The sequence below is a fragment of the Pyxicephalus adspersus genome, chromosome 4 (assembly GCF_032062135.1).
Source record: "Pyxicephalus adspersus chromosome 4, UCB_Pads_2.0, whole genome shotgun sequence".
Lineage (NCBI taxonomy): Eukaryota > Metazoa > Chordata > Amphibia > Anura > Pyxicephalidae > Pyxicephalus > Pyxicephalus adspersus.
In genome coordinates, this window is record NC_092861.1 from 51,809,089 (window position 1) to 51,817,870 (window position 8,782).

At 33.3% G+C, this 8,782-nt stretch overlaps 1 long non-coding RNA gene across 1 annotated transcript; it reads left to right on the plus strand.

Moving 5' to 3' along the window:
* The first annotated feature begins 216 nt into the window (after positions 1-216).
* Positions 217-7,745, plus strand: LOC140330042 (uncharacterized). Its single transcript, XR_011920584.1, has 3 exons — positions 217-436; positions 5,708-5,793; positions 7,361-7,745. It is a non-coding gene; the product is annotated as an uncharacterized lncRNA (long non-coding RNA).
* The last annotated feature ends 1,037 nt before the right edge of the window (positions 7,746-8,782 follow it).

Consider the following 8,782-nt stretch of genomic DNA (forward strand, 5'->3'; position numbering starts at 1 on the left):
CTTTAAGAAAAGTGGGTAATAGGGGTTCAAAATGTTTATGGGTAAACAGTACAAAAGAGCTGGTATAGCAGCTTTATCTGTTATAATCAACGTAAGCATTATTCTGCTATGTTTAATTTGCTATGAGGACAGTAAGTTTGCTAATTCTTCTTGCTTGTTAATACTATGCACCATTGCTCTAATTTGGTCCTAGAACTTTCCCTGTCATTGCATTGCAATTTACTTGCTTCATTCTTATATTTACACAGCGGGCTATGTCATACGATATCGCACCTGTGCAGAGTGGGATCAGGTGATGTAGCAAGAAGACCGGAAGAGAAGATGGAAGATGGCGGCGCCTGAAGATTGCGGCGCCGAGATGAAGAAGAATTCTAGGATGAGGCAAGGCCAGATTGAGGGAAGGTCCAGCGCCATTGGGGGGTCTCCGGGATTAAAGGTAAGTGTGATATTTTTATTTTCACCTTAGTTCCACTTTAAATATTCCCACCAGGAAATCTTAAAGTGAATGCTTGGGGTTTATTGATTTCCTTGTTTTAAAAAACAGCCCTAGGTATTAGATAGACATAACTTTTCCAAATTATATTAGATATATGATCCTTATAATCTAAGCAGCTGACAAAGCCAACAACTTTTATTTTTGATATATAGTCAATTTATCAGAGAAAACATTCCATTAAACTCGAATAATAACCAAGCCAAAAAAATGTACATAATAGATTTGTGTTTTTCCTGAAACTATCCAACAGGATATTTCTTATAGACGGGTCTCTTTTCTGTTCCTAAACAATGGTCAATTATTAATGAAGTTACAATAAAATTCATGATCCATCATCTCATTATTTTGGGTTTGTGTACTTTTATTTACATACATCAGTCCACAAATCCGCTTTTGATTAAATATTTTACTGAATTGTAATAAAGCAGATTATATAAGGCTTACAGATGCTTGCTTTATTACTTGTGCTAGATAATACATGGATCCTGTACGTATAGTACATACCCAGATTTCAAAAAGTTGAAATGATAATGAAGAGTATTAAAATAAAAGTTGAGAAAAACATTAAGGAAAGGAAACCAAAATGTAATTACCTATTATGTTTTTTTTTATCTCAGCCAACACAGTGTAGTTGCTAAATTACTACATTATGTTATCATTGATGGTGGTGAGCCATCAAATCAAGAACAAAATATGGCACTTGCTTTATTAGTGCTATAGGGAATGGATTTGTAGATTTGTACAGAAAAAGTTAAATAGTGTGCCCAGAGGTCCTCAAATAGTTCAGCACATGTGGAAAACAATTTCAGTTTTGAGTTGCTCTTCCAAATTGGCAGTCTGTAAAAAAAACTTCATATCTATTGTTTTCCTGGCATTTGAAAGGGCTAAGAAAGAGCTAACGCCTTTATGAAGTTTTTTTTGCTGTTTGTAATTCTGTATAGAAGAATTGCTCCTTCAAAACTATTAAGTTGTCATTAGTGCAAAAGGTGAGGGGATATTTTTCTATGAGGACAGCTATTATCATGATATATTTCTAAGAAATATTTCTTCTCATTTCCTGTTGATTTTCCTATTTACCAAGTAAAGGAAAATCTACCCAGCAGGTCAGAGTGAAAAATAAGTGAATCAGGGTTCAAACCCTTGCATATATTTCCATGATCTAAAAAAAGTGCCTTGCATTTAGGACCTTGGTTTACATAAGGAAGCCAGGAGGCTATCCTAACAAATCTAGTATTCAGATAATGCAGCATTTTAGAATCTTCCCTTTATATGTTTTTCCTTTATAAATACACTTTATTCTCATTTGCATATGCTATGCTTTGGCAGCATATTGTCCTATGGGTGCACATATTGCCATATCAGCACTGATATTGGACAACATCCCACGTATTGTAGCATTTCTGGCTAAAGAATCATAGCTATACAGACTTACAAGAATATTCATAGGTTGATTTCCACACTTAGCTGTAAAAAAAAAGATTATAACTGTCACCCACTGATCTGAATGTGAAATCATCTACTGATGATTAACATATATTAACACTTAATAAAAATTCTTTAATTTTATATGTGATGTGCGGCTTTTTATACTGGAGATAGTCAATGACTTAATAATTCTTTCAGAGAAGGTAATATTACCTTGCACATTGTTTTTCATTTTATTTGCGTGCAAGACGATAATGAGGCACCTGCAAATGCATACTTGTAACTAAGATACAGAATATAGGTTTGAGCGGAAGTAATAATCCCTGAAGAAAATCCCTAGATTGCTACTTATATTAAGGTAGTTTTGTGAGGTTAGAGCATAAACGTATCTCCTGGGGAAAATACCTTGATCTTAAAAGCACATTGTAGAAGATGAATGTTTACTGCTGTTAAATTTCTAGAACCATGTTTTGCTGATTTCAGCTTTACCGATTAAAGAAGACTTTTAGGCAAATCACCAAAATTAGGTAGTATAATAATAGTAATAGTAAATAATAATAATTCAATCATTTTTATTTTTAAATAACCTTTTTGGCAAAAATGCTGAAGATCTACAGGAGATTTTGGCCTGGTATAACCACAAGACCTGATTTTGTCTTTTTTTTCGGCATGTTAGGGATTGCAGATTTTTAGTTAGCATAGTTTAGCTGTCAAGCCAAGCCCTAGTAAAAAAAAATAATCAAACCAAATGCAGGTGCTGATGAAATGTTTCTGGCTTATAATAATAAAATGCATTTTTTTAAGACATCATTTTGTTTTTAAAGTTCAACAGAGTAGAGATTGCCTTTCCCAAAAATTTAGCAATCTGGTAAAAATGCATACATAGCAGGTGTCTAAATTGAGAACTTCATGTAATGGCCCCATTCACCCCAATCAGTAATAATCACCCTTAGAAACCAGTACAGTATGCAGATATTGAACAGGAACAGAAATGCAGTAAGTGAAGTCAGAATGTCTGTTCCAGATTAGTCATCCAAAAAGTTTAGTGAAGTCAAGAAATCAACATGGGTCTTAGGAATTGGACAGCTAGCTTTTTTTGAAGGAGAGGTTAAGCAATTGCAATCATTAATATTATTAATTTACAGCTGCTAGCATGAGATCAGCCACATACGAAGTACATTTTTTAAAGTAGTGACCAATTCAGTGTGATTGAATTAGAACAAAAGTGTAAACATTTCACAATAGAAATGTAACCCAAACTCAATACTAATAGTAATATAGTGTTTTTTGTTACCCGTCCAATCAAAATCAATATTTCTCTTGCACAAGGTTGGGTATCAAAATTAAAAACCATTTCACCTTATGTAATAGTTCTGTGTGCATTAATTTGTTATGCATCTGTTCATTAAATAAATCAGCCTCATTTCACTGTGAATGGAATCAGTAAAAGTAGACAATTATATAGCTCTGCAAACAGTAAGCAGAGTTTGGGTAATAGGCCAACATAGCTGCCCTAAACCTCAAACTATACACAGAAACAAGGTTTTGAAAATGAACATTAATTAAAAGGTATTCACATGCAGGTGGTGTTTTTTTTTAATCTATATGACTATAGACGTTTTTTTTTAAATACTATACATTCCCTTTAATTCATTAATTAATTTATCACTGGCATATCAAGGTTACACAGATTAGGATGTCAATTAAATTTAGCGTCTTACTTGAATTCCATCAATCACAAAACTTTGCTAAATTACATGCATCAATAATTAAGAGGAAAGTAGGCATATTTATTTCTTTACTTTCTTTAATTTCAGGATAATGATGGTGATCATCAAGCAAAAGGCATTCAGTGAAAAACTACAGATAAGAGGTTTTCGTTTAATAGCCTAATTTATTAAAGATCTACAGAGTAATATATGGCCTTAATAAATGCATTCAAAAGAAAAATCCTGGAACAAGGGAGATAGATTTCCCCACTGTTTAGTTTTTTTGTCCTACATTAGAGGTCCTTGCTCAGCAGTAATGAATCTGCCCATTGGTGCACTATTTAGTATTGACACACAAAGTTCATTATTAGTGTCTTGCACCAGTCCAGTCCATCTTCTAATTTTACTGTATTATCAATCAATGACCAATGATGATTCAAAAAAGGAAACCTAAATTTTATCTTGTTTTAGGTAACGTTGGAAAGGTTATCGCCTTGGTCAGGGTTTTTTTCTGTGTCTTTATTAGGGGACACTTACATTTGCAGTCAGGACTACAAAATCGAGATACAAACTTCCAGCAGGAGCAGAACCAAAAATGAGGTTCACTTAGTTTAGTTAATAAGGTGATCTACGGTATGTTCACTGCAATCATCTGAGCAAACAAGAATTTTTTTTTTTTTTTTTTTTAATTTCCTATGGACCTTTGGGTAAGCTATTTAAACACATTTTCACCACTTTTAACAAGATGTGTAAAGTTTTTTTTTTTTTTTTAAATGAACGTGCACATAAAATTAACAGCCTCCCCTTTAGAAAATACACTGTTTAGTACTGCGAGAAGCGGTTAGAACTGAAAGTTTTTATTGATGACTGTCTCTTTGTGTCCCAGTGACAACCAAAAAAAGCTGTTCGTGGGATAGTGCCATATGGCATCAGTATGAATCATAAACTGTATATGTGCAAAATGTATTAACGCGTAACCATTAATAGTTATTTTACTATATGTAAACTCGGATTACCAATGTTATAGGAATAATGGTTGCAAAGGTCCAGCTGCAGCTGGGCCCTTTGCTCCACAGGGCCCCTGGGGGCCCTTCTTGTGGCCACTGTCTGAGGCAAGGAAAGAAGATTTTTTTTGCCTCTTTTCCTACCAGGACAGTGTCTACCTGAATACCTACCTACCTGAGTGTCTACTTTGTTCTGCTTTAGTCTTGTACAGGTCCACTATACTTCAGCCAGTGGTTGAATCCCTTTGGGTCCCTTTCCAAATTAACATGGGAGGCAGTATTTACGAGGAGAGAATAGGTGCATGTATTATATTGGTGGAGAGATATATTTGCACAGGACCCATAAATCTGTAACTATGCCACTGCTGATTCTGCTCCTTACACTGCTTTAGTGAATAATACATTTTACCTAGGCTGTACACATAAAACAGTTTAGATAAGTTTCCTGATAAAGAATACAATCAGCCCTGGCAATTTAGGTAAATTTCCATACCTTGCTGTAAATAAAGATTACTAATGCAGAATTTATTATTTTATTTTCCCTTTACCAAATGTTTTTTTACATGTGCTAAACAAAGACAATTTCTGTTTATTATATGTTGAATAGTAATAGGAAAAACCATGGCAAAATTTCATTGTTACTATTATAAGGAATAATATCATCATTAAATTCATATCCAATCATGTTTCCTGGTAATTTCAGAAAGATAATTGTAAGGTAGTACAATTACAAGCAAGAGGTCTCCTTACAAGCTTGGAGCCTCCTTAATTAATTATTAAAAAGAGAAAAAAAAGACTCTGAAGCTCATTTACTAATGTGAAAATGTTCACACAGTAAATTGTCAGAACATTACTTACTTCATCTGTATCTGATTGGATAATGGATGTAAACATTCTCAAACCCTATAGTGCCTTTTTATGTATGATTTAAAATAATGTAAAGATCTGATTGGTCCAAATAACTAAGAAATAAGGGGGTATGTTCTAGTGCTTTTTGTAAATTTTCTTTGTTAACTATTGATTATTAAATCAGTGACATGTTTTGGATATAACCAAATTATTATTTTTTTCAGAATGCAATCTTTAAAGCATCTACATCTAGGTTTTATTCAGCATCTATATTTTGTGACTGTTGAAGACAGTATTCCCACACAACACTGTGAGCAAAAATACAGTTAATGTCCATTATGTCAGCTAAAGATATTTAACAATTTTGACCTGCCGGATGTACTTGAATGCTAAATGTTGCAAACATGATTAAAAGCACAGTATGTATTGTACAATTTGGTGCCCATAAATTTAGGTATAAATATAATGATAGCAATTTAAAGAGTTTCTAACATTTTACACGCCTTCAGGAATTTGCACACATTTAGCCCTAATGTACTGGTATAGGAAATTTTAATTAGCCAATTTAATGCTAAACAAAACTAATCACATTAACAAATCAACTGAAATTAATTTTTATTACATTGTAAGCTTAAAATAAAGAAAATAGTTTATCGTGTAGATAAATAGAGCTTTTCTTGTGGGCATAGAATACATGTATGCACGTCCTAAAAGGTCAACTTACTAGTCAAAGGAGGGCTCAAGTACAGCACCCAGAAGCTGGCCACACTACATATTCAGAATATGTAATGCCACAATAGTAACTTGTAAAAGAAGCATGTGTTGTGTTGTGCTCCCTACATCGCCATTAACAATGGCTGTCACGTTATTCGATATGACCCACAGAAAGATCAGTTATAAAATATTGAATAATAATAAAATGAGACAACAAAAAAGTAATAAAGTAAGAAACAATCAAACCACCTAATTTAACAGAAGAAATCAATATAATGAATATCTTTTTTTTTATAACAGCCTGAGTTCTAGCTCTGGCAGTATAGTTATCATAGTTAAATACAGCAGATACTGTATACTAAGGAAACCACTAAATATCTGTTAGTATGATGCCTCCATGTTTGATCGCACTCCTATCTTCCTTTACAGACTGGCCAACTAAATATGTAGTCAAAGTCACTAGAAAAAAACTTTCCATGTATGTCAATTTTTGTATACCAAATGGGAATTTCATACATGTATTAACTAAGGGAAGACATTTGGAGGAAATGTGTTGAATGTTAATGAATGCATTTGTTAATTACAGAATTAACTAATAAATAAATTTCAGCAAATGTGGAAAATGTTGCTAATGAGTATTATTCTCTTCCAAGTGCCAAATTATATTAGACCAGCTGACGAAATATAAAACTATGTCGTATGCTTAGAGTTCTGCTACCATTAATCATTGGTCACTGCGTACATATGGGATTTTACACAGCACTACAATTCCAATTAGAGAACATATAGATTACTGGATTGTAGAATGATTGTTACAACCTGTCTCCAATCCACCCCTACAAAACAATTACATGAGTTAAAGGGCACACAGAGACTAAGAATACAGCACCCACAATGGGTTAATGAGCATCATCATCATTGTAACTTTGCAAAGGTAGATTTATTCCAGAGGAGCACATTAAGAACATGTGCACATCCTCAATAAGTGCTTGGAAAGAATGGCTAAGTGTTACATCAACCCATTTGAAAAGAATACAAAATATTATGCATCATTTCTGGTAGCTGGTAGATGCTGGTAAATATATATCAAAATGTGCAGAGATTCTCTATCTGCCTATCTATATTTCCCTACCTAATATGTTTTTTTTTACTTTTCTTTACAGAACACTTACTGGGAATCCACAACTCACATTTAAAGCTCTTAAAGACTTCACAATGTTGTTCAAATATTGTTGGCAGTAGAAATAGTTTTTTTTTTGAGCATGTCATTTGTGGAGTTTGTGTTACAGGGTGGATCATTCAATTAGGAATTATTGATTACAAAGTGAACCACTGCTCTTCCCAGAAATCAGAGACATAAACGGCTGAAACAGTATCCTTGCAGAGCACATGATAGCTGAATAGATCACACAATGTCATAACAGTATACACGAAAGCAAGAAAAATAGTGCCAGGCAAGTCTGTAAGTCCAACTGAAATAATATCTTCCTATTGACCTAGAGAAAAGGTAGTCTTGTTCTAAATTCAGTATACAAACTGTAAAAAGAGCTAAATGTTTCATTTTTACTTACATAATTTTAGTAATTCTACCTCTTACTTTTATATAGAGCATGACTGATGCAATCACCACTATACCATAACGTTTAGTAACTAATCAGGAATATCATTTTTCTATGTCTATGTGACTATAGCAGTCTAATATTTTTGCTGCTAGTTATTACACATTACATATCTTGTTGTTCTTGGTTTATCATTTATAATAGAGCCTTAATATAGTAAATAAACATATAGGTTTAGTTAAAGTAATATTTTTAAGATAATTAATAATGGGTTCTGATTACTTTTTTTGTTTTAGTACTTAGGAAAGGTGTACAGAATAGTGGCCTAATAGGTAGGCAGATTTATTAAAAAGATCCAAGAGGTCAACCAACAGAAACAAATAAACACACTTAGCATTTTAGATCCCACCAGTAGCACTGCACTCCATAGACTATTCCTTTTCAGGGGCACTATCCCAATGGAGTTTGTGTATTCGCTTTTTGTATGGTTTCCATCCACATTTCAAACAAACTGACCAATGTGTCTATGACTGTAGTAGAGACCGTGGAGCATATATTATTTCAGGGACAGGAATTGATATAAAATGTAAATGTACTGTGTAATGTGCTGTGAAATCCATGAGCGTAACTACCACAATGCTTTAGAAAGAAATGTAGACCTCACTGGCAAATACTTTAAAAGCTAATTATTTGGAATCATTGTTTTAGAACAATCACAACACTTTTCTTGAATAAAAGCAATACGTTTTGCAATAAAAATGTTTTCTGCACTAATTGTAACATTATGTGTGCATAAATAAAGTGTATTTCAAGCCAAAACTTTTGTATAGACTCGGGAAAGGGTTTAACCTGTCAAGTTCTTTTTTTAACACAATTAGGGAGATTCACCCTTATTTTATGTCCTGATGACATTTGCAAGAAGGCAAGTGAGGAGGACTTTCCAACAACTACAAAAGTAGAGATAAATCAGAGCAGGTGAAAGCCGGTGAAAGTTTTTTTTAGCATGTCTGTGTCCCTGTTGCAGAT